Below are 9460 nucleotides of genomic sequence, written 5' to 3'. Positions count from 1 at the left end.
TATTAGAATCTGTGAATCCCAAAAAGAGGTATACCAACAAGGAAGACTTTAGATCCAGGAGAAACATAATCTAAATTCAGAAATAGTAGAGGTAGTTCAAGGATGACAACCAAGGAAAAGCATAGGATGATGCCAGGCAGTAAGCCTAGTAACAAGTTCAGGAGCTGTGTGTGTGTGTCTGTATGGGTGGTAGACTCGATTAAGAGATTGATCTATTAAAAAATAAAAGGTTCTATTTTTTTTTTGAAAACATAGGAAGAATTGAAAACAAGTAATAATAGCAACAACAAAGTGTTCTGTATCAGGGTATCTATCAAGAGTTAGCATATTCCCTGTGTAGAAGACAATACAACTGCTTCTATCCACAATATTAACAGATGTCCCATCAGAAGCTTCCCTTGCCTCCTCTCCTGGATGCCATTTGATAAATAGGGTCATATGCTTGCCTAATTTAGCTGGGTAAATGGGAGGCCTGGTAAGGAAAGGGTTTGAATATACTCTAAAGGAGCTGGGCATTCTCTTCAATAATGAATAGCAAGTTTTTTAAAGAGAAAAAAAAATCTATATTTAATATCTAAATATTTAGGTTAAATATTTAAAAACTTAGATTATGTATCCAAAATGTGTAGATGTGGTGGTCCCTACCATAATTCTTAAGAGATGGTCTAGTCCTAGTAGATAATGGTCCCTGCAGAAAACAAGATGGATAATGTAAAATGACTATAAACAATTGCAAGTTCAACTAGGTAGTAGGCCTAAATCATAGTTGCTATGCTGGAAAGAGTATTATTGCTAGAACATATTGATATGGTTACAAGCATTGGGTATGCAAACAATGATTTGAAAGTGCATCTTCTTCTATGTCAATTCAAAAAGACAATTAAAAAAAAAGCTTTTCAGACGATGTGGACAAAAATACTCATTTACGACTTTGCACCAGAGGTGAGTTAACTCTTCCTCCCTCTGCATAATATATTCCAAGGTAATCTGTTCCACCTGAACATCCTGCCAAATATCATCTTGATCCATCATATCTATGACATCTAGTCAGAAACAGCAAGGGGTGTTCACATTGAAAGTCCTGATAAGACACATGTGCTTCAGAGAATAGAAAATTAACCCACTTAAGAGTCCATTAATTTTGTAGGAGCCCAGTGATGAGGGGTACAGTACACTGGGGCACCATCTCAGAAGTAATATTAGACCAATTTTTACATCTCGCATGCACTCTTGCTGCCCCCTTAAAAGGAGGCAGCACAGTAACAGTAAACATCTTTAGATTGTGGAGGCAATGCACTGCACGCCTACGAATATTGCTTTGGCCCAAATATAGGTGATACTAATGGCTGCCAGCTTGAGTAAAGCCTGGAGCAGAAAAGACCCATATGGCAGATTCAAAGTGTGCTGGAAGCAGCCTTTCCACTTAGTCCATCCCATGGGGCAAAATCTGTGGGGCCAGATGTGGCAAGGGTGTTGAGATACAGTGTTAATGTTTATGTCAAGCTCCATCAAGATAATCATAATGCAGGCCTTTAGGTTCTGCAATAAGGCTACTCTACCTGCATCAGTGAATTCAACACCTTTTGCAAAACAAATCCTGGCCTGCTACTGACCCTGATAACGTGACCGTAAAACATTCAGTCAATATGTGACCACAGTATCCATTCGACCTGGATTATGTTAGACCTGCCAAGTCATAAATGTGGATGTTGTAAGCAGTAGTCCATCAAAAGAATACATGAGTAGAAGGCCCAGGCCTCATTTTACCCTACAACATTATACCAGCATCTCACGTTTAGCTCCTATCTATAGGCATGAGGATGCGAGTATTCTATAGGCCAAGCTGAAAGAGAAGGAAAAACCTGAGCTTGGATTTCAGATATTCTAAATCAGTATACAGGTGCAAATTAAAAATGAATGGCAGCTGAATTACAGCCACATGCAAGGGTGGTTTTGAGAGACAATAATAAGGAAAATATTCCCAATAGACAGGCCTTTAAATGGTTCACCTGGCATCTACTCTGTGTGGAAAAACAAGTAGGCATAGATGAAAACTATATATGGATTTCTGGAAAGTGACCAGAAGCCTGGCCAGCTGGCCAGGAACATGGAAAGAAAACATTGGAATATTGGACACAAAGAGTTCTGAAGTGGAAACATATGGATGGACATATGGTAATGTGCACAAAGTGTCAAGAATTCACTATCACATATTAACATATTTTAGAAAGCACCTGCCATGGAAGACCCACTGAACAATGAACTTGCCAGTTGATGGAAGCCACAACTTCCCATTGGCCACCCCAGAACTAGCATAGGCACCAGATTTGCCACAGTGGTAGAAACATAGGTTTCATATTGGACCACCAAGATGAACCCTATTTAATAAAGCCTATTTAGCTACTGCTGCCTCTCAATCTCCAACTTGTCAGCAGTAAACACTAACACTAACACTAACACTAACACTAACAGTAACACTAACACTAACACTAACCCTATATGGCCCTATTCCTCAAGTAGGCCAACCCATTGCTTTGTGATAAGTTTATGCTTTTTGGCCTCCTCCATGCTGGAGAAGCTAGTAATTCTTTCTTACAAAAAGTACAGCTGCAGATATGGGCTCACGTTTTTTGCCTGCAGAACTTGAGTCAGTACTATTATCCATGGGTTTATAGAGTGCCTAATCCACAAGCCTAGAATCCCACAAAATAAAGCATTTGACCAGGGCACCCATTTCACGATGAAATAGTTGAATAAGTAGCCCCAAATTTATGAGATCCATTGTTTTTTTTTTACATAGCATATCAACTGCTGTAATAAACCTTGGAGTGACCCTGAAGCTAAAGCTCCAGCTCAGAGGCAAGAACTTCAAGAATGGTAGACCACTCTTCAGAATGCAGTATACAAACTACAGCTAAAAATTCTATGAGGCTGTTTCTCCCACTCTCACAGACAGGCTATGTGAATCCAGGAACCAAAGAGTGGAAGTCTAAAGTTACACTCACCATTGCTCCCAGTGACTCACTGAGGCAATTTGTGCTTCTTATGCCACATCTCTGGATTCCGTACAATTAGAGATTCTGATCCCTAAAGAGAGGTGAACCCTTGCCAAAAAGACATAGTGAGGGACAACTGTGGCTGTCCTGTAGGTATTCTGACTTCTCTTGTTCGGAAACCAGCTAGTGAGAAGAGGAGTCAGTATCTTGGCAGAAATAATTTACCTTGATCACAAAGAAAAGGTAGGTCTGCTTTTACAAAATGGGAAAGAGGAAAGCCTGAGTGGCTCAGTGGTTGAACGCCTGCCTTCATCTCAGGGCATGATCCCCTGCAGGGAGCCTGCTTCTTCTTCTGCCTATATCTCTGCACCCCCCTCTCTTTTTTTCTCTCTCTCATAAATAAGTAGAATCTTTAAAAAAGAATGTGAAAGAATGTGCAAAACTCAGTTGATCCACTTGGGTATCTCTTGGGACTCTTTTGCTAAATTATAAATGAATGGACACATGCCTAAAAAATGGGTACTTTCCAAGGGCTGAGATTCTTCAGGAATGGGTTTGGGTCACACCAACAGGTAAGACGACAAGACATGCAGATAAAACCTAAGAATGAGAGGATTTAGGATGGATAGTGGTGGAGGGAGACAGTGAATACTGGTGTGGGCCCCAAAACCAAACTTAAAGACAGAAGAGAGGCTTAGAGAACTAACTGGAGACTCTAAGTTTCCCCTCAAGAAGAAAGACCTCTGTGGAGCTGCTCCATGAACATGTATGAAGAAGTGGAATTTTAATTTGTAAGGTGTGGACTGTGGTAGCTTTTGAAGTATGCCATTAGATCTCTTTTCAAGAAATAACTTGCTGTGCAAAGTATAGTTAACCTCCAGGTGCAGTATCTTCCATATTCTTCTGCTGCAGGCCAAAAATATTTTTTAGCCAGAAAGCTGCATTAAGTGTAGAACTCACCTTATTCATTCCCCTTCTTTTAGTAGGCATAGTCTTGCACCGCCTACAATCCAAAGTCTGAAAATAGCTGTCTCATATTTTGTTCAATTTTGTAGTTGTTTTACAGGGGAGAGCAATTTCTATTAACAATTGATCCTACTTGGTTAGAAACAGAAAGCCAGTGAAATTTTAATGCTATATTTCATAATAGCTTCCTCAGAAATCATATTATATCTAATGCATTCAAATTATAGTACAGAAGGAAATTCCCAAGTATTAAGTATACTTTGGTTGCTTTGATTCAGAGGATCATGCATATGAACTCTAAAACATTTCTTATCCATAAGCCTGTACTTAGATGAACATTAGGATAATTTGAATACATCATACCATTTTGTTATTGAAAGTTACTTGAATAAATCCTGCTGTTAACATAATGCCTAATAACATCCACAGGTTAAAATTTCACAGATTCTTGAAATTATACATATACACCATTTTAGAATGAATATATCAAGTTTTAAGAAATGACCTAATTCAAACTGATTTACAATTCAACCAAATATCGGCTCTTGAAATTTTTGAAGGATAATGGCACACAGTGGAGGTTAAATGCAGCCCTCAGAAATTGCAATGTCATTAGGTTACTAAAAATTCATATAACAGAAAAATTGATTTGGAAGGAAATCTAAAAATCACCAACCTAATTTCTCTATCTTATTTTTATTTTTCAATGTTTTGAGGTTTTCTGGTTTTGACTTTGTGTTTTGCTAGAAAGTTGTGAAACATCCCAACAGGAATTGATCACTAGATAACATTTTATATAAAAACCTAATAATATAAGGTTATTGTGAATGAATAAACTGAATCTCAAGGTAGCTTCAGTGATTTGTATAAGTTGTCCAACCTAATAAGTATCCTACCCAACTAAAACCTTTGACCACTTTCTAGTGCCCTTTCCACAATTACTATTGCCACAAACAAAAACAGGCAATGTCTTATGTTACAAACAGTCCCTCTTTCTTCCTCAATAGCTTCTTGGAACCAATATTATAACTTAAGATACCTGCTTCTCATGCCTTGTTTCAAAAAAATTCACAGACTGGTACAACATAAAATTTCCTCTTTTCCTTTACATCCAGGAGTTATTCCCAATGATATTTGCTAAGTGAGGAGATTTGAAAAGCAAAGAAAGTATACATAAGTTCTAGGGGAAAGGTCACAATAAAGTGAAAATAAACTTCTATTGTAATATTACTATGAGATAATCCTACTGTTATAATATATAGATGGAAGGGATCCAAATAAAGAGTATGTAACCAAAGAGATTTGAGAATTTACATAAATAAGAATTGTATGTTATTTTTTAAATCAGCATTAGAACCTTCTAACATAATGAAGTAAAATTCATTTTCAATTTAACTAAAGTTAATATTTAAACATGCTTACATTTAGCCATGATTAGACCTGTTAAGACAGATAAAAACAGATAAAAACAGAAAGTTCAGTTTACTGTGGCTCAAAATTCATTTCCATTCCTTGTAGTGCTGATGGAATGGCTTGAGCCATTATATATTAAAAATTAGCTAAGATTATCGATTGATTAATCTATTGATAATTTAGTATATTTGTACAAATATTATAAGGTCAACATTTAAGTTTCTTGGGTTTAATATTAAGTTGTGTTATATTTTATCAACTCCTATGAATCCATTTTATAACTTGATCAAAACAAATAGGTAACAATATAATCTTATCATTTTTAAATATTTGTAACAGTATCAGCTTACCCAAAAGTGTTTAGGCTTTAGTATTTTGCCAAATCTGACTGTTTCAGTTTAAATTTATTTCTTCACATTCAAATCAAATAAATGGGAAACTCAGCACTTATGATAAAAAGTTTATGAAGCAGGAGAATTTGTTGCAGTTATTGTTTTGCATTATCTAATACAATTACATTTTTCCTCCCTATCATCTTTTTTTGTGACCCAATACCCAGCATGTTGAGCAAAGGATTGTCTACTTGACTGACTCATTTGTAAAATGGAGACAATAAAAGGAGATGCACTATAGTTAGTGTTATGTTCTGTGTGCTTATTTTTGAAAACAGTTTATTTTTATATCTAAAAATGCCTTCACATTTAGGAGGGAAAAGGAAAACAAAAGGCAGGAAGTATGCTCATATTTGATTCACCTGTTGTTTTATTTCCTTCACATATTTGTTGTTTTGTGAAAAATAGTTTAAATACATTAAAGTGCCTGGATATTGGGTATACAATTCAGTTGGTAACAAATTACCACTCTGGTGAATGATGTTGGTAATGGAGGAGGGTATAAGCATTATGGGGTGAGAGGTGTATTGGGAATCTCTGTCTTTTCCTCTCAATTATGGTATAAACTGAAAACTAACAAAATAAACTTTTTAATAAAATTTTAGGGGGATCCCTGGGTGGCGCAGCGGTTTAGCGCCTGCCTTTGGCCCAGGGTGCGATCCTGGAGACCCGGGATCGAATCCCACGTCGGGCTCTTGGTGCATGGAGCCTGCTTCTCCCTCTGCCTATGTCTCTGCCTCTCTCTCTCTCTCTGTGACTATCGTAAATAAATAAAAATTTAAAAAATAAAATAAATAAAAAAATAAAATTTTAAAGGAAAATCAATTCACTGGACTTCAAGTTTTAGCTCTGATAACGTCAAAAGCTCAGAAGTTGTCACTTTCATCCCTACAACAAGACAACTCTGAACAACTTTTCTTGGACCCATCATAAAATGAAGGTTGCATGGCGAACTGCTATTCCAAAATATACAAAGACAGGGAAATCTAGAGACACAGGTGAGATAGAATTATCTAGAAGAAAAGCCACTGGAGCTACAACTGGAGAGGAACATTTAAATAGTAATTGTAATTGCTTGCTAGAGATTGAGTGTGCATTAGCATGTGAATGAAAACACACTGGGGTCTATTGGAGGAGAGTCACATTTCTGCAGGTTCTATTCCAGAAATACCACCAAGTTCTCACAGTAAATAACCAAATGAAATCTTATGTTTTGGGCATGGGGAGAAGAAAAATAATCATTTTGAAATATGCCCATATTCATCTCCATAATAAAAACTTTCGGGCAGCCCGGGTGGCTCAGGGGTTTAGAGCCGCCTTCAGCCCAGGGAGTGATCCTGGAGACCTGGGATTGAGTCCCACATCGGGCTCCCTGCATGGAGCCTGCTTCTCCCTCTGCCTGTGTCTCTGCCTCTCTCTCTCTCTCTCTGTGTGTGTCTCTCATGAATAAATAAATAAAATCTTTTAAAAAATAATTTTAAAAAATCAAATCTTTAAAAACAAAACAAATAAAAAAAAAAAAAAACCTTTCTCCTTAGGAGGTTAAGTCCAGAGCCTCATTCCACCTAAGGGGAAGGGCATTTCCCAACTTTGACCACTCTAGATTTCTTATCTCACCTCTAGCTTAAAGGGGTTCACAAATGGCCAAAGCTGGGACAACTTAAGCATTGAAATAAATAATAATACCAATGGATTAATGGATATATTTTTAAAGGTTTTATTTATTTATTTATGAGAGACAGAGAGGTAGAGACACAGGCAGGGGGAGAAGCAGGCTCCACGCAGGGAGCCGGATGCCAGACTCAATTACCACTTTTCTTCAAGGAAGAAAGAAGCCCTAAAAGATGAAGCCAATCAAAAAGATAAGGGAAATTGCAAAGAAGATTCTTTGGCAAGTTATGAACTAATATGCAGTTTACAGTCCTTGATCATTTCAGTTGAACAGCTTCAGGCTAGCTTTCTCTTAAATCCAGAAAAATACACTGATGAACTTGCTACCAGCCAAGGTGACTGCTTAACACACTCAGGGAACTCATACCCTATGTATGAAGGATATCTACAGCATGATGCACAGGAAGTATTACAATGTATTTTGGGAAACATTCAAGAAACATGCCAACTCCTAAAAAAAGAAGAAGTAAAAAATGTGGTAGAATTATCTACTAAGATAGAAGAAAAACCTCATCAGAAACAGGAAATGAGTGGTAGTAGCAGCATAGAGATGGACAATCTTAGGCCTTCTGAAGATTATAAAGAAAAACTCCCAAAAGGAAATGGGAAAAGAAAAATGACATTGAATTTGGTAACATGCAGAAAAAAGTTAAAGTGTCCAAGGAACACCAGTCATTGGAAGAGAACTAGAGACAAACCAGATAAAAAAGGAAGCTATAGGCGATACATTAGAGATTCCTTCTAAAATAATCCCCAAGTGTGTTTCTGAAAATGAAAATGCAAGACCCTCACAAAAGAAATCAAGAGTTAAAATAAATTGGTTAAAGCCTGCAGCTAAGCAACCCAGCATTCTTTCTAAATTCTGTAGTCTGGGGAAAATAACAACAAACCAGGAATCCAAAGAACAGTTGAAAGAAAATGAATATGATCTTGAAGAGGACTTGGGGAAGTATGAAAATGATAACACAACTAATGCTTGTGAACTTGAATCTCCAGGGGATAATGTTAAGCCCGTTAATGTTAATGAAGTTAAGCCCATAAACAAAGGTGCAGAGCAAATTGGTTTTGAGCTAGTAGAGAAATTATTTCAAGGTCAGCTGGTATTAAGGAGTCATTGCTTTGAATGTGAAAGTTTAACAGAAAGAAGAGAAGATTTTCAGGACATCAGTGTGCCAGTACAAGAAGATGAGCTTTCCAAAGTAGAGGAGAGTTCTGAAATTTCTCCAGAGCCAAAAACAGAAATGAAGACCCTGAGATGGGCAATTTCACAGTTGCTTCACTGGAGAGGATTGTAGGAGAAGATAAATATTTCTGTGAAAATTGCCATTATTATACTGAAGCTGAACGAAGTCTTTTGTTTGACAAAATGCCTGAAGTTATAACTATTCATTTGAAGTGCTTTGCTGCTGTTGGCTTGGAGTATTATAAATAAAAGCTATATGAAAAAAAAAAAAACAAAAAACAAAAAAAAAAAGAAAAAAAAAGCTAGATAAAGACACTACAAAAAAAAAAAAGAAGAAAGAAAAAAGAAAACTATAGGCTAATATCCATGATGAACAAAGATGCAAAAATCCTCAACAATATATTAGTAAATCAAATCCAATAATACATTATAAGAATCACTCATCACATTTGAGAATAATTTATTTCTGAGATGCAAGCATGATTCAATATTCCCAAGTCAATCAACATGATACAGCACATCAGTAGAAGAAATCATACAATCATTTCAATAGATACAGAAAAACCATTTGCAAATTACAGTATCCATTGAGAAGAAGATCCCTCAACAAAGTAGGTTTAGAGGAAATATATCTCAACATAATGAAGGGCATTTATGAAAAATCCACAGTTAACATCATACTTAATGGGGAAAATGGAGTGCTTTTCCCATAAGATCAAGAATGAGAAAAGGATGTCTACTCTTACCACTTTTATTCAGCATAGTAGTATAAGTCCTAGCCAAAGCAATCAAACAAGAAAAATAAATAAAAGCATCTAAATTGGTAAAGAAGTAAAACA

At 36.4% G+C, this 9460-nt stretch overlaps 1 pseudogene; it reads left to right on the top strand.

The window, feature by feature from the left end:
* The first annotated feature begins 903 nt into the window (after positions 1-903).
* On the top strand, positions 904-8870 carry LOC112652152 (ubiquitin carboxyl-terminal hydrolase 1-like; annotated as a pseudogene).
* Positions 8871-9460: the final 590 nt, after the last annotated feature.

This window comes from Canis lupus, chromosome 13 (assembly GCF_003254725.2).
Source record: "Canis lupus dingo isolate Sandy chromosome 13, ASM325472v2, whole genome shotgun sequence".
NCBI lineage: Eukaryota > Metazoa > Chordata > Mammalia > Carnivora > Canidae > Canis > Canis lupus.
The sequence above is the reverse complement of the archived record's forward strand: the minus strand, read 5'-3'. Positions and strand labels throughout refer to the sequence as shown.